This window comes from Pongo pygmaeus, chromosome 8 (genome assembly GCF_028885625.2).
Source record: "Pongo pygmaeus isolate AG05252 chromosome 8, NHGRI_mPonPyg2-v2.0_pri, whole genome shotgun sequence".
Taxonomy (NCBI): Eukaryota; Metazoa; Chordata; class Mammalia; order Primates; family Hominidae; genus Pongo; species Pongo pygmaeus.
In genome coordinates, this window is record NC_072381.2 from 4,953,072 (window position 1) to 4,973,860 (window position 20,789).

At 37.6% G+C, this 20,789-nt stretch overlaps 1 long non-coding RNA gene across 1 annotated transcript in view; it reads left to right on the top strand.

The window, feature by feature from the left end:
* The first annotated feature begins 1,836 nt into the window (after positions 1-1,836).
* The window catches only part of LOC129006870 (uncharacterized), a 34,825-nt gene continuing 15,872 nt past the window's right edge, over positions 1,837-20,789 (top strand). Inside the window, exons 1-4 of the long non-coding RNA XR_008492104.2 lie at positions 1,837-1,956; positions 3,616-3,730; positions 8,463-8,545; positions 10,326-10,395. This is a non-coding gene — a long non-coding RNA (uncharacterized LOC129006870). The remainder of the gene's footprint in view (positions 1,957-3,615; positions 3,731-8,462; positions 8,546-10,325; positions 10,396-20,789) is intronic.

A 20,789-nucleotide genomic window follows, 5' to 3' on the forward strand; every position in this document is an offset into this window, starting at 1 on the left:
AATATCTGAAGAGATTGATTCTAAGCCAAATGTGAGAACCATGACCCATGACACAGCCTCAGGAGATCCTGAGAACATGTGCCCATTGTGGTCTGGTTACAGCTTAGTTTTATATGTTTTAGGGAGACATAAGACACCAATCCATATATATGAGGTAGGCTTTGGTTTGGTCTGGAAACATGGAACAACTGAAAGTGGGGACAACTGTCAGAGGCATTTAAATCAGAGCAACTCCACCTTGAATAGGGGCTGAGTAAAACGAGGCTGAGACCTATTGGGCTGCATTCCCAGATGGTTAAGGCATTCTAAGTCACAGGATGAGATAGGAGCCCACACAAAATACAGGTCATAAAGACCTTGCTGATAAAACAGGTTGCAATAAATCCCCCAAAACCAAGATGGCAATAACGACCTCTGGTCGTCCTCAATGCTACACTCCCACCAGCACCATGGCAGTGTCAGGGAGTTATCCTATAGGGACTAAAAAGGGGAGGCAGAAATAATCTACTCCTTGTTTAGCATATCATCAAGAAATAACCATAAAACTGGGCAGCCAGCAGCCCTTGGGGCTGTTCTGTCTATGGAGTAGCCATTCTTTTACTCCTTTACTGTTTTTGTTTGTTTGTTTGTTTGTTTGTTTGTTTTAGACAGAGTCATGCTCTGCTGCCAAGGCTGGAGTACAGTGGCACTATTTCGACTCACTGCAAACTCCACCTCCTGGGTTCAAGTGATTCTTCTGCCTCAGCCTCCCGAGTATCTGGGACTACAGGTGCGTGCCACCACATCCAGCTAATTTTTGTATTTCTAGTAGAGGTGGGGTTTCACCATATTGACCAGGCTGGTCTTTAACTCCTGACCTCGTGATCTGCCCACCTTGGCCTCCCAGAGTGCTGGGATTATAGGCGTGAGCCACCGTGCCTGGCCTACTCCTTTACTTTCTTAATAAACTTGCTTTCACTTTACTCTATGGACTTGCCCTGAATTCACTCGTGCGAGATCTAAGAACCCTCTCTTGGGATCTTCATCCAGACCCTTTTGCTGTAACATCTTTCTTGTGACCACTGAAGGGACTATAGTGAGGAACCTCCCACCCCCGACTCGGAGGCTAACTTTTGGTAAGTGGTGGGGTCCAGTAACATTTTTCTCATGAACCACAAAAGGGCTGATACTGAGGAGACCTCTCACCCAAAGGAAATAGACTGCAGCAGTGATCAGCGGACTTTGGGTAAGTGGGGTGTGTATACCCAGGTAAACAATGGGATTTGGTAGCAGGCCTAACTCAGGGGAGTTAGGGTCTCTCCTAAGACAGAGTAGGTTAGAGGCCCCTATTCATAAAAGGCAAGGACACTTGACTGACCTTGGGTTAGAGGCCCAACTAAGGAGGGTTAGAGGCCCCCTCTGGGTAAAGTATCTTTTGGCTAAGAATGGGTTTGGCACTATGGGATGTTAACTGCTATTGTCTTTGGAATAATCTGCCTTGTCCTCTTTGCTGATGGCTATGGGCGACAGGATTAGACATGTACAGGATCATGGGACATGGGGAGCTTTTTCCTCCCTAAGGTGGGAAACTTGAGAGCTGATGGGACTGCTGGAAAAGATCGCTTCATGACCACAAGTTGCCACCTGAACTTTTCAGTGTAGCTGCCTTTGGGTGGGTCTTTCTCTGTCTTTCCTGAGCACCTTGCCTTTCCCACCCTGCTTCAGGCAGTGCTTCACCATCCCTGCAAACGGGTTGAATGAATGGTAAAAATAACTGTTTATCTTCCCTTCTCTGTAAAGTGTTGATTAATGGAAAAAAGGATTTGTGAGGCTAGTCATAAGCTGGAGCAAATCTGATGGTGCTTTGTGTGTCTTTCTGTATTGTTCTGTCATAAGGAGGAGTATCTTAGACTAGAACATGGGCTTAGGGCAGCTATACACCTGCTGTTCAAGAAGGCCAAGCAGACTTTGCTGCAGGTCCCGGAAAAAAACTGGATGAGGTTCCCCCTTGTCTTGTGTGTCCTTGGGAGCTTGACCTTGTAACCATGTGGCAATACTTTCTCTTGGTTTCTGCCATCACAATGGCAGCCTGGGTTCAGGGTCCAATTCCTGGCTTAGAGAATGAGTCCTTTATCTTCTCTCTGTCTGTATTTATATGTGTTGTGCATGTAATGTTTACACATGAAAGAGATTTAATTTATTGGCTTAAAAAGAATAAGAGCTTAAATCAAACATTTTGTCAGAAAAATAAAAAGTGTAATGCCTTTTAGTTCATGTGACTTAAGTAATCTTTGGGAAATAAAGACAGTTTTAAAGATTATTGGTAAAATAAATACATTTGGTCTAAATTAGGCAGGTCAAATATTAGGTTTGCTAAATGCTTTAAGGGCATAAACTGCTTCTTAGGCTTTTGAAAATTGTTCAGTTTACCTAGTTCAGAGCATTCGATTCTAGATAAGGCCTGGGGACATGTGGAGAGCCATGCCCCCTAGCTGTGCTGGGAACAGTCAGCCCTTATCTGAACTTCTGTCTGCTGTCCTAGCCTGCACACCTAGTACAAAATTAGAATCCCAAACTTACCAAGGTTTTTCACCAAAAGTAAAAGTTGCTTAGAGTTAACAGTGTAACATATATTTGAGACTACTGGAGAAACCATTCTACATGCCAGGCATGTAAAGAAAGTAGAATGTGTTTTTGGTAAAAGATTATAAGAAGTCATGGGAATGTGGATTTTTATGCTAAAGAGTTAAAGAATTGTCTTAAGTTAGAGTAAAGCTGAAGGTTTAAGCTAGCCGTGGAAGGTCTGTGAAAAATTAATCCTGTAAAAGAAGTTCTGTTGTGAACATATTGGCTGAGGTGAAAGGGGTATTATCTAGCTTTTTGTAGACTGAATATTGGAATAAAAGCACAACAGGTTTTTCTTAGAGCAAAAACCTGCTTATGACCTGCTCTTTAACAAAAATTATAAAGGGTCATAAAAGCTTTATAAGAATCTTACCTTATGGTCAATGTGAATACGATTGGATACATTTATCTATAAGGTTTTGTTAAGAATTAAGTCTGACATCAATAATGCACTAATGCAACAGTGACAATTGGCTTATTTGGTATAAAAGTCATACAGGAAGCATTGTCAAATATGAAATGGTGTTTGATTTTCTTTCAGGTGTATTTGTATAAATGTATTATTAATATATGTTCCAAAATTATGGGAAACTGCTATAATTCTTATATGACTTAGTGTATGTTATTAATAATTTTAGTTGTTACATAAAATCATTCCATGGCACAGAAGTAACCAAATTTCTTTGTCAATTATGTTTTTGACTGTAACTGTCCTGAGACTTTTGTCATCCATGGACAATTTTTGCCTTGTTTTGGTCCTCTTTAGAAGATGGTTTATAATCATCTGTAGAACTCTAACAGGTGTTCTTAAATGCAGGTTTCTGATAAGTTTGGAGATTATGACATTAGAATAGAGAAAAACCTTCCAGGGCTCTCATGGAGAGCTGAAATGTTCATGAATATTAAGCAGAACAGGAGTTAATTAAATTGACTGAACCAATGAAAATAGAAATAATCTTTTTTAACGTTTTTTGCTTAAAACGTTGCTAATCATTTTCTTTGTTTTTTCAGCATTAAGAAAACTTTTTATAACTTTTAACAATAGAGTTAAGTATACTTCTGTGAAAAAAATTTGGAGCATATTTGTTTCTGTCTACCTGATTTCTCCAGAATTTGGAAACTATTTGTGAGTATTCTTAACTTATGGCAATGTAGTTATTTGCATAAGTGCAATAAGAATCTGTTTTCTTTTGTAACAGGACACAATTGGAAAACCTTGTTATTTTACCAAGGCTTTGACTGGAATTACATGCTTTCTTTTAAGGAATCAAATTTGACTTGTAGAGCCAATAAAAGCCCCTCAGCAAGAAGGGTTGGAGATGAACCTTGTCTAGTTCTCCCCTACCCAGTCTGACCCCAGAGCCCTGGAGGAGGTCTCCCATGCTTCACCCTGAGACCAGCTTCTTGCTCTTGGAATTGGTGTACATGGACCTGTTCCTCTGCCCCATACATCACAGAAAGCAACAGGAGACACACACAGACAAGTACTTACAATGGAGGGTCAAGATAGTGAAAATTTCTGTTGAGGCCATCAGTGGCTTTCACGTCATCTGGGGTCAACTCAAAATCAAACACCTCAGAGAAATAAAATTATCACTCCCCCTTTCTTTTAAGCCATTGATTTTACTTAGTACGCATGGCTTTTCAAACTTTGATACAGAAATGGACCTAACAGCAGAGGAAAGTCAATAGTTATCTCAGGGGAATCTGGAGCTGTGGTAGCCTGTCGGTAGTTTCCAGATAGGTCAATATGACTCTGAAGTCCTGGATTTGGCTTGGAAAATTAGTGCAAAATATAGCCAAATGTTTTTATTGTGATAAAATATACCATTTTAACCATTTGTAAGTTTGCTGTTCGGTGGTATTAAGTACATTCACATTGTTGTGCAACCATCACCATCATCCGCTTCCAGAGTATTTTCATCTTCTCCAGCTGAAACTCTCTACCTGTTAAACAACAACTCCCCATTCCCTCCTCCTCCAACCCCTGGCAACCACCAGTCTACTTTCTTGATGTATACATTTGACTCCTCTAGGGACCTCATATAGGTAGAATCACACAATATTTGCCTTTTTATGCCTGGCTTATTTCACTTACCATACTGTTTTCAAGATTCATCCATAATTCATTAGTTCACATTGCATGCCTGTATCAAAACGTCTTATGTATCCTAATATGGTTTGGATCTGTTTCCCCACCCAAATCTCATGTTCAATTGTAATCCCCAGTGTTGGAGGTAAAACCTGGTGGGAGGTGATTGGATCATGGGGTTGGAGTTCTCATGAATGGTTTAGCACCATCCCCCACTTGATACTGTATAGTGAATGAGTTCTCATAAGATCTAGTTATCTAAAAGTGTGTAGTACCCACCCACACACACACATCTTCTCTCTCTTCCTCATGCTCCAACTATGTGAAGTGCCCCTCCCCCTTTCCTGTCTGCTATGACTGTAAGTTTCCTGAAGCTTCCCCAGAAGTTGAGCAGATGCCAGCATCATGCTTTCTATACAGCCTGTGGAACTGTGAGCCAGTTAAACCTCTTTTCTTTGTAAATTACCCAGTCTCAGGTATTTCTTTATAGCAATGCAAGAACAGACTAATATGTACTCCATAAATATATATACCCACTATATGCCCACAGAAATTAAAAATAAAAATAAAAATTTTTAAAAAGATTCATCCATGATTCAGTATTGGTAGGTTATGTGTTTCTATGGATTTGTTCATTTTATCTAGGTTATCTAACTTGCTGGCATACAACTTTTTACACTACTCTCCCATACTGTTTTTTATTTAAATAAATTTTTAAATTTCTGATTTCAGTTGAGTCTTATCACTTTTTTAATTTTCTTAGTAAAGGTAGCTAAATGTTTTTCAATTTTGTTGACCTTTTTTGAAGAACCAACTCATTGTTTCATTGTTGTTTATTTCTACCTTTGTAAATATTCTATTTTATGTATCTCTTCTCTTGTCTTTATTATTTCCTTCGTTCTGTTAGATTCGGTTTGGTTCTTTTTCTAGTTCCTTAGGATGTAAAGTGAGTTTGTTGATTTTACCATGTTAGTTTTAATATAAATATTATCTATGTTGTCAATTTCTTTCATTGACATTTCAGGAAAACGAGACAAAACGAGTCATACTTATTCTTTGACTTCTGTTTGGTGTAGCTCATAGTATTAACTATTCCAGGGAAACAAATTTGAGAAGATCAATTTTAGGCCATTTGAAAATTGGAGTCAGTAAGCATATGAGTAGATCTTACATATATGAAGAAAAAAAGGAAAAATTGGGTACTGTTTTTATATAGACCCACTCATTTATTTCTTCATTCATTCATTCATTCATTGAGCCTACAGCAGGCTGAACCCTATATTCACCATTAACAATGAATAGATGAATTGTCTTTGGTCTTTACCACAGTGTTAAATGGTGAGATAGTCATGTAAGTGAATAATTATTTCAATGCAATTGGTGCTTCAATTGAGGTGACACAAGTTAGCGTAGAACTACAGAGAGAAAGTGTGTGGAAGATCAGGCCAGGGTGGTGGAGACATTTTAGATGAATGCCTAAGGTTCAATAGAAAGACTGCCCAAGACGAGAGGAATATTTCACGCAGCTTCTACAATGTTCTGTATGGTGTTTCAAGGTGGAAAGAAGGCATGCACTAGGGGAGTAGCAATTCATCGGCACAACCAGAGACTAGAATGCATGGAGATGAGTGGTGGAAGATGAGGCTGAAAAGATGGGTAAAAATCAGATCACTTTAAACACATACTAAGGAATTTGGATTTTTTTTTTTTTTTTGAGACGGAGTCTCACTTTGTCACCCAGGCTGGAGTACAGTGGCGTGATCTCAGCTCACTGCAACCTCCACCTCCTGGGTTCAAGTGATTCTCCTGCCTCAGCCTCCTGAGTAGCTGGGACAGGCATCCACCACCATGACCAGCTAATTTTTGTATTTTTAGTAGAGACGAGGTTTCTTCATGTTGGCCAGGCTGGTCTTAAACTCCTGACCTCAGGTGACATCCGCCTCAGCCTCCCAAATTGCTGGGATTACAGATGTGAGCCACTGCACCCAGCCAGGAAATTGGATTTTATCAACGAGATCATGTATGGTCTTTGAAGCTTTTTCACAATTTTATTCATTTATTTCACCCACATAAATTGAATCCCAATGTGTTAGTCTGTGTATTGGGTTTAGGATACAAATATGAATGAAGCATCGTTTCTATTCTCAACTCTGTCAGTTGAAACACAACAAATATCAGGCACAACAAATGAAAAATGAAACGTTGAGTGTGATATGTGCTATGACTACATTCGGTACCAGAGGCCAAGAGGCAGGGAGGAAGACATGGCACAGGATATACTGGATACAAGATAAGACATTGAGTAGTTATTTGGTATGTCAGAGAAAGAAAAACAGTCAGAAATGCAAACAAAATCATGAGGCCTGGAAGAACACTATGGTCTTGAAAAGCAACAGTTTTTCCCCTCTGGCTAGAATTAGCATAGGAAAAGGAGAGGTGAGGCTAAAGATCTAAGTATGGGGATACAGTTCTGCCCGCACTTCTCATATTTCTGCCAATTCTGGGTTTTCTGAGCAAAGGCATTTGCAGCCATTGTATGAGGTGAAATTCCAGGAAAGTGAAGAATAGGGTCAGATCTCTCTTTAGATATCTTAAGGTAAAAAGAGGAAGACTGTGCTTCCTTTCTCTGAAAAAGAATGGCTTACATTACATGAGTGAGTGATCTCTCTCTGGAAAGGAGAATAGACAGGTCAGCAGTGGGTCTGTGTAAGATCAGAATTTTCTAATTTTGTGGTGTCTCCCTTAGAATGCACTCCATGCATGTGCAGGTGCCATTTGGCCCTCATGGAGTTGACCTGTGGGAATTGGGGATAGAGGCACCAGATGGGGCTCTGGCTGCTGCTTTTGAAGAGTAGTGAGCCATCTTAGCTTCTGAGGCAGGGGCCTTGTGTCTTCTGCCGGTGTCTGTCTATCTATTGTCAGCAAGTATGACTGTCAGGAGCTGACTATTATATTTCTACTGGGGCAAAAACCTCAGATCCTTTCCAGTTCCTGACTTAACAGTTGGCAAGGCCTACACTATCCCCCCATGTTCCAGGCCAGTGAATTTAAACTTTAACTGACAGGAAATCTTTACAGAGATAAGTCATGATATTGGATTTGTGTTTTTAAAAGAATGAGTTAGGCTGGGGGTAGAAGATGAGTCCATAGGGCACTAGGCACCTTTGAGGTCAAGAATATGTCTTCTCTCTTCATGGTGCCATTTGCAATCTTCTGACAAATAGCCCATCCAACGGCTTCTTCGTTTTTATAGACAGAAGCTGAATCTATGTGGCAAGAGCCAGTTTTGATAGCTGTTGTGATGGACTCTTCATACTCTCTTTGAGGAACCTTTATGACCAAGGACAGCATTGTTGTCCTGTCTGATTCACACAAGGGGAACCTCATAGTGGCTGCCAACTTTTCTGATTGCACTTCTATCAGTAAAGCTTTTTGAATTTGCATAGAAATATATCCATATTTATTGATTTATTACTATATGAATGTACTGCTTTACTAATACGATATATACATTATTAAATACTCTTAGAGCATCTGAAGATTAAATTTAAAAATTGAAAAATAAGAGCTTTATTAATAACCCAAACTCTGTGCTCTCTCTAATATATTGTGATTAATACCAAATTCTTTTCAAAGCAATGGTATGAATATGCTTTATTGGCTTTTTTTGTTGGTCCTTCCTTCTTGATTTAATGCTTTTTGACCTAGAAATGTGAACTTTGGGATTCTACATTCAGTTTAATTTGAAATATGGTTTTCATGGCAGTCAGCTGCAGCTAAGGATGCCTCATAGAGATGCTTCGATGCACATAGGGAAAGTCCGTCTTTGGGTCCTCTTCATAAATCATGGTATGGTTTTTTCAGTCCCCTTTACCAATTGTATAATTTTTGAAATTTGACCAGTACGTTATAATCTCCTCTGATATGCCCTCGATATGTAATTGTAATCAGTCAGGCTCAAAACTTACTAAACATTTTATTTGGAAGATTTTTAAACAGATTAAAACACTCTATCCAAAACTTAAAGTGTTCAGGAAATTTTTGTAGGTGCCACACTTCTATCATTTTAACAACAAAATCTCACAGTGACAGAAATATTTTTGGACATCTATTTCAACCTTAAGAAAGAAGAATTAATGTGTTATTTAATAAAAAAAAACTCTAAAAACTAATCATCATCCCAGAGCACATTAGCAAATATAGAACATTTTTTTTGGGAGGGGAATAAAAATGTGCAATATGTCTTCTTCTTTTTTTTTTTTCTTGAGATGGAGTCTCACTCCATTGCCCAGGATGGAATGCAATGACATGATCTTGGCTCACTGCAACCTCTGCCTCCTGGGTTAAAGCGATTCTTGTGCCTCGGCCTACCAAGCAGCTGGGATTACAGGTGCACCACCACGCCCAGCTAATTTTTGTATTTTTATTAGCGATGGGGTCTCACCATGTTGGCCAGGCTGGTCTCAAACTCCTGACCTCAAGCAATCCTCCCGCCTCGGTCTCCCAAAGTGCTAGGATTACAGGCATGAACCACCGTGCCTGGCCAATATGTCTTTATAGTCAAAAATTCTTTGAAATAATTTACCGTAGATAAGTGAACTTTTTGTGTGTGGCCTAAAAGATTTTCATGGTTAGTTACTCCTCGTCTCATTAAAAGTAGCAAATATTCCACTATATTTTAATGATCTTGTTTTAATAAAATTAACACACTGAAGACATTATCCATCCAGGATTAATGGAGTTTATGAGACATTTTTAGATTCTCTTATAAAATATGAAAAATTAATGCTGCATTGTGTATTACTTTTTAATTAAATGCCTCCTTTAAAAATCTTTATAGAGACGGGCAGAGGGAAGAGGGAAGAGAAAGGGAAGACAGAAAAGGATGATGAAGTCTACTCAATAAGTATAGCTTCCAAACTCTTCTAGAAGCAGTTCACTTTAATTTAAATAAAATAGACTTCAAATTGTAAATTAGACTCTTAAAGTAAGACATTACCAAGGTAACCATGATATAAACTGTATGGCTCGTGTGATTTCTGTAAAACAAGGATATGAATGAAAGGATTATTAATAAGATCTCATTGACTGAAGTTGGGGAAAAAAATAGGTGAATACTCTCAAATTAATTAAAGCTAGGTTAAGTAATTTAAAAAGTAAGACTTAAAATCCCTAATTGTTGGCATAGAAGCGGAACACTTATATCTGCAGAGAAAAAATATTAAAATCTTTGACATTCTACAAATGAGATTACAAGGAAAATTAAAAATTTGTGTGAATATATGAGCATTAACAATGTATTTATAAAGAAAACAAACTGAAAGAGGAGAAAGATGGCAAGTATATAACAGCCATACTGCAAAAAAAATTGTATTTAAGTTTAAAGGAAAAACTTTAGGACCTCAATGGATAAATGAGAAAATGATATAAATAACAATAATTGAAAATGAAATAGCTAATCAACAAATAATCGAAAAGTATATATTGGTACTCCTAATTCAAGATTAAAAATGAAAGCTATGGTGTAGGTATTTATAAAACTTATTCATAGGAAAAAGTGGGTAACATATTTTTTACTAGCAATGGTGTGTCAAAAGAGGTGTGACCACAAACTGCTTGTTCTTTCCAGGAAGATATCCCAAAGAATTAAAAAGAAGAAAGCTGTGAATTAAACCCCAAAGCCCACTACTGGAGAATGAGTAAGTGAATTTTTTTTTAATATATATATATTTTTTATTATACTTTAAGTTCTAGGGTACATGTGTACAACGTGCAGGTTTGTTACATATGTATACATGTGCCATGTTGGTGTGTTGCACCCATTAACTCGTCATTTACATTAGGTATATCTCCTAATGCTATCCCTCCCCCCTCCCCCCACCCCACAACAGGCCCTGGTGTGTGATGTTTCCCTTCCTGTGTCCAAGTGTTCTCATTGTTCAATTCCCACCTATGAGTGAGAACATGTGGTGTTTGGTTTCTTGTCCTTGCGACAGTTTGCTGAGAATGGTGGTTTCCAGCTTCATCCATGTCCCTACGAAGGACATGAACTCATCATTTTTTATGGCTGCATAGTATTCCATGGTGTATATGTGCCACATTTTCTTAATGCAGTCTATCATTGTTGGACATTTGGGTTGCTTCCAAGTCTTTGCTATTGTGAATAGTGCTGCAATAAACGTACGTGTGCATGTGTCTTTATAGCAGCATGATTTATAATCCCTTGGGTATTTACCCAGTAATGGAATGGCTGGGTCAAATGGTATTTCTAATTCTAGATCCCTGAGGAATCACCACACTGACTTCCACAATGGTTGAACTAGTTTACAGTCCCACCAACAGTGTAAAAGTGTTCCTATTTCTCCACATCCTCTCCAGCACCTGTTGTTTCCTGACTTTTTAATGATTGCCATTCTAACTGGTGTGAGATGGTATCTCATTGTGGTTTTGATTTGCATTTCTCTGATGGCCAGTGATGATGAGCATTTTTTCATGTGTCTTTTGGCTGCATGAATGTCTTCTTTTGAAAAGTGTCTGTTCATATCCTTTGCCCACTTTTTGATGGGGTTGTTTGTTTTTTTCTTGTAAATTTGTTTGAGTTCTTTGTAGATTCTGGATATTAGCCCTTTGTCAGATGAGTAGATTGCAAAAATTTTCTCCCATTCTGTAGGTTGCCTGTTCACTCTGATGGTAGTTTCTTTTGCTGTGCAGAAGCTCTTTAGTTTAATTAGATCCCATTTGTCAATTTTGGCTTTTGTTACCATTGTTTTTGGTGTTTTAGACATGAAGTCCTTGCCCATGCCTATTTCCTGAATGGTATTGCCTAGGTTTTCTTCTAGGGTTTTTATGGTTTTAGGGCTAACATTTAGGTCTTTAATCCATCTTGAATTAATTTTTGTATAAGGTGTAAGGAAGGGATCCAGTTTCAGCTTTCTAGGTATGGCTAGCCAGTTTTCCCAGCACCATTTGTTGAATAGGGAATCCTTTCCCTGTTCTGTTCCATTGGTCTATATCTCTGTTTTGGTACCAGTACCATGCTGTTTTGGTTACTGTAGCCTTGTAGTATAATTTGAAGTCAGGTAGTGTGATGCCGCCAGCTTTGTTCTTTTGGCTTAGGATTGACTTGGCAATGCGGGCTCTTTTTTGCTTCCATATGAACTTTAAAGTAGTTTTTTCCAATTCTGTGAAGAAAGTCATTGGTAGCTTGATGAGGATGGCATTGAATCTATAAATTACCTTGGGCAGTATGGCCATTTTCACGATATTGATTCTTCCTATCCATGCGCATGGAATGTTCTTCCATTTGTTTGTATCCTCTTTCATTTCATTGAGCAGTGGTTTGTAGTTCTCCTTGAAGAGGTCCTTCACATCTCTGTTAAGCTGGATTCCTAAGTATTTTATTCTCTTTGAAGCAATTGTGAATGGGAGTTCACTCATGATTTGGCTGTCTATTAGACACACATAGGCTCAAAATAAAGGGATGGAGGAAGATCTGCCAAGCAAATGGAAAACAAAAAAAAGGCAGGCGTTGCAATCCTAGTCTCTGATAAAATGGACTTTAAACCAACAAAGATCAAAAGAGACAAAGAAGGCCATTACATAATGGTAAAGGGATCAATTCAACAAGAAGAGCTAACTATCCTAAATATATATGCACCCAATATAGGGGCACCCAGATTCATAAAACAAGTCCTTAGAGACCTACAAAGAGACTTAGACTCCCACACAATAATAATGGGAGACTTTAACACCCCACTGTCAACATTAGACAGATCAATGAGACAGAAAGTTAGCAAGGATATCCAGGAATTGAACTCAGCTCTGCACCAAGCTGACCTAATAGACAGCTACAGAACTCTCCACCCCAAATCAACAGAATATACATTCTTCTCTGCACCACACTACACTTATTCCAAAACTGACCGCATAGTTGGAAGTAAAGCTCTCCTCAGCAAATGCAAAAGAACAGAAATTATAACAAACTGTCTCTCAGACCATAGTGCAATCAAACTAGAACTCAGGATTGAGAAACTCACTCAAAACTGCTCAACTACGTGGAAACTGAATAACCTGCTCCTGAATGACTACTGGGTGCATAACAAAATGAAGGCAGAAATAAAGATGTTCTTTGAAACCAACGAGAACAAAGACACAACATACCAGAATCTCTGGGACACATTTAAAGCAATGTGTAGAGGGAAATTTATAGCACTAAATGCCCACAAGAGAAAGCAGGAAAGATCTGAAATTGACATCCTAACATCACAATTAAAAGAACTAGAGAAGCAAGAGCAAACACATTCAAAAGCTAGCAGAAGGCAAGAAATAACTAAGATCAGAGCAGAACTGAAGGAGATAGAGTCACAAAAAGCCCTTCAAAAAATCAATGTATCCGGGAGCTGGTTTTTTAAAAAGATCAACAAAATTGATAGACCGCTAGCAAGACTAATAAAGAAGAAAAGAGAGAAGAATCAAATAGACGCAATAATAAATGATAAAGGGGATATCACCACCGATCCCACAGAAATACAAACTACTATCAGAGAATACTGTAAACACCTCTACGCAAATAAACTAGAAAATCTAGAAGAAATGGATAAATTCCTCGACATATAAACTCTCCCAAGACTAAACCAGGAAGAAGTTGGATCTCTGAATAGACCAATAACAGGCTCTGAAATTGAGGCAATAATTAATAGCTTACCAACCAAAAAAAGCCCAGGACCAGACGGATTCACAGCTGAATTCTACCAGAGGTACAAGGAGGAGCTGGTACCATTCCTTCTGAAACTATTCCAATCAATAGAAAAAGAGGGAATCCTCCCTAACTCATTTTATGAGGCCAGCATCATCCTGATACCAAAGCCTGGCAGAGACACAACAAAAAAAGAGAATTTTAGACCAATATCCCTGATGAAATCGATGCAAAAATCCTCAGTAAAATACTGGCAAACTGAATCCAGCAGCACATCAAAAAGCTTATCCACCATGATCAAGTGGGCTTCATCCCTGGGATGCAAGGCTGTTTCAACATATGCAAATCAATAAACGTAATGCAGCATATAAACAGAATCAAAGACAAAAATCACATGATTATCTCAATAGATGCAGAAAAGGCCTTTGACAAAATTCAACAGCCCTTCATGCTAAAAACTCTCAATAAATTAGGTATTGATGGGACGTATCTAAAAATAATAAGAGCTATTTATGACAATCCCACAGCCAATATCATACTGAATGGGCAAAAACTGGAAGCATTCCCTTTGAAAACTGGCACAAGACAGGGATGCCCTCTCTCACCACTCCTATTCAACATAGTGTTGGAAGTTCTGGCCAGGGCAGTCAGGCAGGAGACAGAAATAGAAGGTATTCAATTAGGAAAAGAGGAAGTCAAATTGTCCCTGTTTGCAGATGACATGATTGTATATCTAGAAAACCCCATTGTCTCAGCCCAAAATCTCCTTAAGCTGATAAGCAACTTCAGCAAAGTCTCAGGATACAAAATCAATGTACAAAAATCACAAGCATTCTTATACACCAATAACAGAGTAAGTGAATTATAGTGTGTTCACGTTGAGTCCCTTGTGTGGGCCAGTCTTCCAACAAGGCGATCCTTCTTGTAATAACTACCTTTCTTTTTGCAGAGATACAGTAATAAGTTTATGAGTGAAAAATGAAATATTCCTACATATCTATGTACCAAAATCCCAATTTGAATAAAGAGTTAACTATGAGTAAAACTACAGAAAAATTAGAAAGGAATATAAATGAATATTTGTTATTTGGCCTAAAAGTAAAGGAAGGAACCATGGGGTGTAAAAAGGGTGAATAAAGTTACTCTCTAACAAATTAAAAACAGATATGTCCAAACTTCACTTTAAACAAATTAAAAGTCAAATAACCATACTCCAAGAAAAACACATCTATCTCATTTAAAAGACAAAACAAAAATAATACATAAAACAGATCTTATAAATCATTAAGAAAATGAAAAACTTAAAAAGACGGTATTGCAGTAATACTAGTAACTAATAATTATTGATTATAGTTAGTACCCCGTACTCTATGTTTATTCCTCAGAATAATCCTTTGCACTGGGTACTGTTGATACCAATAACAAATTTTAGTAGATAGGTAGAAGTCAAGTAATTTGTCAAAGATTACAATAGGTAGTAAACATTAAAGCTAGCATTTGAACCTGGGCCATAAAGTAAATGAACAGGTAATTTTCAGAAGAAGAAAATTCCAAAAGTCAGTAAGCAAATTAATGATAATAGAAATAAAAGTGAATCTGACTATGAATTTCCCTTTTCCCCACTCAAACTAGCAAAAGTAAAACATTGACAAGTGAAGAAACTGCATTTTGAGATGATTATAGATACACAGGAAGTTGCAAAAAATAATTCAGAGTGCACCCTTTATTCAAATTCCCCCAGTGTTACCATCTTGCAAACCTATATAGTACATTATCACAAATGTAGCCGCCCAAGGGCTTCACCTTGCCTGCTGCCTAGACAGAGCCAATTCATCAAGACAGGGAAATTGCAATAGAGAATGAGTAATTCACGCAGAGCCAGCTGTGCAGGAGACCGGTGTTTTATTATTACTCAAATAAGTCTCTCGGAGCATTCAGGGAGCAGAGTTTTTTTTGTTTGTTTGTTTTTTGTTTTTTTGTTTTTTTGAGACGGAGTCTCGCGGTCGCCCAGGCTGGAGTGCAGTGGCGCGATCTCGGCTCACTGCAGGCTCCGGGAGCAGAGTTTTTAAGGATAACTTGGTGGGTGGGGGGAAGCCAGTGAGCCAGGAGTGCTGAGTAGTTAGAGATGAAATCATAGGGAGTCAGAGCTACCTTCGTGTGCTCAGTCATTTCCTGGGTGGGAGCCACAATATCAGATGAGTCGGTTTACTGATCTGAGTGGGGCCAGCTGATCCATCAAGTGCAGGGTCTGCAAAATATCCCAGGCACTTAGGAGCAGTTCACGGAGGGTCAGAATCTTGTAGCCTCCAGCTGCATGACTCCTCAACCATAATTTCTAATCTTGTGGCTAATGTTAATCCTACAAAGGCAATCTAGTCCCCAGGCAAGAAGGAGGTCAGCTGTGGGAAAGGGCTGTTACCGTCTTTGTTTAAACTATAAACTAAGTTACTCCCAAAGTTAGTTCAGCCTACCCTCAGGAATGAACAAGGACAACTTGGAGGTTAGAAGCAAGATGGAGTCAGCTAAGTTAGATCTCTTTCACTGTCTCAGTCATAATTTTGCAAAGGTGGATTCACATCCAGGATATTGATATTGATATTGTCTTAGACTTCTCCAGTTTTGGTTGCATTCGTTGGTGTCCTGTGTGTGTGTTCACTGTTGTACAATTTTTCACACATTCACGGTTCCATCTCCACAGTCAAGGTACAAAACATTTCCGTCACCATGAGGGCCCTCCCTGTCACCATTTTCTAATTGCACTCAGCTGTCTTCTGCCTCTGCCGCCTCCTTAACCCCTGGCAACTAGTATGTTCTTCATTCCTATAATTTTGTTATTTTATAAGTTCAGTATAAGTGGAATTACACACTATGTAACTTTTTTGGACTGGCATTCCTCTGTCACCACAATTACCTTGTGATTGAGCCAAGGTGTTGGATGTGCCAATAGTCAGTTTATTTTCATTGCTGAGTAGGATTGCATGGCAAAGATATGCCATTCATCCATTGAAGAACTTGACTAGTTTCTTTTTAACCCACAGTTCTAGCATTGCTTTCAGCTCTGTGTAGCAGTGATAAAAACAGCGTTGGCCTTCCAGTGTTTTTCCTTCCTTTTCCAAGCCATATGTTACTTGATGTGACTCATTGTCTGGGCTTTGTCAAAGCAAGAGGCAGCATCCTCAGGGTCGGTGTTTCTTATCTTTCTAACGAAAACCTTGAAGCATTTCAAGTTTCCAGCTTTCCTATTTTGGTGACTCTTGAAACCTCACTGTGATGTATATACTGCCCCCAGAGCAGGCACACTCTAATAATGGCTCCAGTTTTAAGATGGTGCTGCTTAGTAGGAGACTGCATCGTTGGGGGTTTGGGAAATAATGTGGGCTCTTTCTATGGAGTAATGCAGCTGTATAAACTCCACGCAGCTTCCTAAACTGGGGTCAGGCCTGTAAGTACTGTAAGATTCTCCACTATCAAAGACTACAGCGGTCTGTGGTGGCAATGGGAGCTTCTGGGTTCCTGTTGCTTACTTTTTTCCCACAGAGAGAAGTTCTTCGTGGTTCTGAGCTGATCCTGACTGTACGACAGAGTGGCAGAGGCAGCATGTTTTATTCCTTTCTCTATATGGCCATCCTGAGTCTCTTTGCCCCACAGAGTTTCTCTCATCCATTATCTAAAGACTCTACAGCTCTCCTTTAGTTGCTCTGGTCAAAATGTAGTTGTTTGTTCATTGCTTTGGTCTGTTTTTGTGCGTGGGGATAAGTGTAGGAACCTCTAGTCAGTTATCTTGCTGACATGAGCCCTTGGAATTTTCTGTGTAGTCACATCACCTGCAAATGGAAACAGTTTTCTTTCTTGTGATATGTATGCCTTTTATCTACTTTTCTTGTCTTACTGTATTGGCTAAAACTTTTAGCACTGTGTTTAAAAAGAGTGCTGAGAGTGGACATCCTTGCTTTTTTCCCAGTCTTACAGACAAAGAATTCAGCTTAGCTGTAGGTTATTGCGGGTGTTCTTTATCAAGTTTAGAAAGTTATCCTGTAGTCCTATTTTCTGAAAGTTTTGATTATGGATGGATGTTAAATTTTGTCAAATGCTTTCACTGCATCAATTGATATGATCATGTGACTTTCTTCTTTAGTTTTTTAGTATGATGGATTATATTAACTGATTTTTGAACATTGAACCAGCCCTGTATCCTTGATATAAGCTATACTTGGTTTTTGTGTATAATTCTTTTTATATTTTGTTAAATTCTATTTGCTAATACTTTGTTAAGGATGTTTACATGTATATTTTTGAGAGATATTGTTCTTAGTTTTATTTCTTTCTTCCTTTCTGTTTTTGTCTCATTTTCATATTGGGGTAATGCTAGCTCTATAAAATGAACTGGGAAGTGTTCCCTCCTCTTTTGTTTTCTGAAGCGATTGTATAGAATTGGTGTTAATTCTTCTATAAACATTTATAAGCAATCCCCAGTGAAATTGGACATGGAGACTTCTATTTGGGAGTTTTAAAATTATAAACTCAATTTAGTAATAGGGCTATTCAAATGATCTATTTTATGTTGGGTGAGTTGTGGTAGCTTGGGTATTTTTCAGGGGAATTGGTCCATTATATAACTTGTGAAGTGTATGTGTAGATTTGTTTGTGGTACTCCATTACCATCCTGTTTATTTCTACAGGATCTATAGCATAATTCCCCGTTGCATTCCTTATGTTGGTAGTCTGTATTTTCTCCCTTTTTTTATGTCAGTCTTGCTAGAAGCTTGCTTGAACTTTATCTTTTCAAACAACCAATTCTTTGCTTCATTTTTTTTCTCTGTTTTTTTCTTTTCAATTTCATTGATTTCAGCTCCTCTATTTATTATTTCCATAGTTCTGCTTGCTTTGGGTTATTTTGCTCTGCCTTTTCTAGGTTCTTGAGATAAGAGCTTAGATAGTTGATTTAAGACTTTTCCCCTTTTTTCTATAAAGCCTCCTCTTGGCACTACTTTAGCTGTGTTCTACACAATTTGATATGTTGCGTTTTTATTTTCATTCACTTCAATATACTTTTTTATTTCCCTCAAGACTTCCTGTTTTACCCTTGGATTATTTAGGAGTGTGTTGTTTAATTTCCAAGAGTTTGGTGACTTTCATGTTACTGTTCTGTTTTTGGTTTCTAATTTGATTCATTTTTGGTTGGATAACATAGTCTGTATAATTTCAATTAATTTCTATTTGTTCAGGTTTTTATAATTTTGGTTATTTTCTAGATGTTGTGGTTTTATGGCCAGAATATGGTCTGCTTGATTATGCAAGTTGGGAATTTGAAAAGAATCTGTTTTGTGCTATTGTTAGGTAGAATGTTCTACAAATCCCAGTTAGATCCTGTTGAATGCAATTTGATTAATACATAGCATTTTTTGGTGTTTCTCTTTGTATAGCATTGGTTGCTATTGGTATAACATTACATATACACAATTATCACAGTGTATTGGTGTCATTATCTTATCACTTTGAAAGAAGTACAAAATCCTTACCTCCCTTCATGTTCCTTTACCCTCCCACATTTATAATAGAATTTCATTACATATTTCTACCACATCCATTTAAAACCATATAAGACAGTTAGTTTTTGTTTCAATTGCTAAACATCATTTAGAAAACTCAAGAGGGCAAGAACAATCTACTGCGTTTACCCATATTTTTGCTTGCATATTTGTTCTTTTTTTCTTCCTGATGTTACAAGGTTCTATTTTTTTTCCATTTTCTTTCTGTTTAGAGAACTTACTTTAGCCATTATTTTAGTTTAGGTCTTCTGGAAAAAAAATCTTTTATTTTACCTTCATCTGCAAATGCCTTGATGTCTCTTTTATTTTGAAAGATATTTTTGCTGGATACAAGATTCTGGATTGAAAATTATTTTCTTTCAGCATTTGAAAATTACTGCCACTTGCCTCCATGGTTGTTTGATGATAAATTCACAATTATTTGAATTCTTTTTTTTTTCTATAGGTTAGGTGACATTTTTCTCTTGCTTTTTCACAAGCTTTTCTTTTAGTTTTCATACATTTAATTATGGTGTGTCTTGGTGTGCATTTCTTTTGGTTTATATTGTTTGAAGATCACTTATCTTCTTGACTCTGTAGGTTTATGTGTATTTCTAAATTTGAAAAGCTTTCAGCAATTAAAGTAGCCATTATTTCTCTAAGCACTTTTCCAGCCCACCCTTTGCTTGCTTTCTTTTCAGGACTTTGATGGCATGAACGTTAAGTCTTTTGTTACAGTTCCACAGGTCCTTGAAGCTCTGTTCCTTTTCTTCTGTTTGTTTTCTCCCTGTTGCTCCTATTGGATGATTTATACTGCTTTATCTTCCAGATCAATAATTATCTCCTCTATTTCTTATGTTACGCTATTGATTCCATTGATTAAAATTTTAATTTTGTGTATTGTGTTTTTCAGCTCTAAAATTTCCAAATCTGGTTATTCATTTACCTTCTATTTCTTTTCTAAACCTTTCTAATTTTTTGTTGAAACTTTTTGTTTTTTCATTTGTTGCAAGTGTGTTTATAATTGTTTGTTGAAACATTTTTACAATGGTTGCTTTAAAATCTTGGTTAGATAATTATAATATCTTGATCATCTGGGTGTACCATCTGTTGCTTATCTTTATTTATTCAGCTTGAGACCATCCTTGTTCTTGGTATGATAACTAACTTTTAAAATTAAAACCTGGACATTTTGGGTATTATATATTAAGTTTTACATTTATTTATAATATCTAATATAATTGTATAGTGTGGATAATTCACAGAAAAGAAAAAATGCTCAAGAACTACAAACAAGTAAAAAAAGTAGATTTTGCAAATTTGAAGGTATACCAAATTATTAGCATTTTTTTGAGAGATTCACATCCCTTGTGATCACCCCTTCCAGGGATGTCAGCATTTTAGCCTCAGTGAGATGGGAAAGAAACAAAAAAGCAAATGCCAAAGCTGCAGCAGGTTAGGTTATTTCAAATACATCTTTATTTTGGCAGTTGTGGGGGTGGGGTGGAGTGGGGGCAGGAATCAAGAGAAAACTAGGTTTAGATACTTTTATTTTCTGATCCGGGGTCTTAGGCCAACTTGTGACTGAGCAGGCTGATCAATCTGGAATAAACTAGAAAACTTCCTATCCGTGAGATATTCTCTATTCATCTCAACCCAAATCAATAAACTCTGGAACAACCACAGACTCTTTTCTTAATATTCATCAAGAAATGGATAATCTGAGTGATGAGAAAAGCTAAAAGGGAAAGGGAAAGTCTTAGTCAATTCATTGTTTCTGGGCTCATAAAGACAGATTTCTGTTAAACTGGTGTGAGCCTACAATTAACACAGTTTTCTTTGTGAGTTAAGTACAAACCCAACTAGTTTT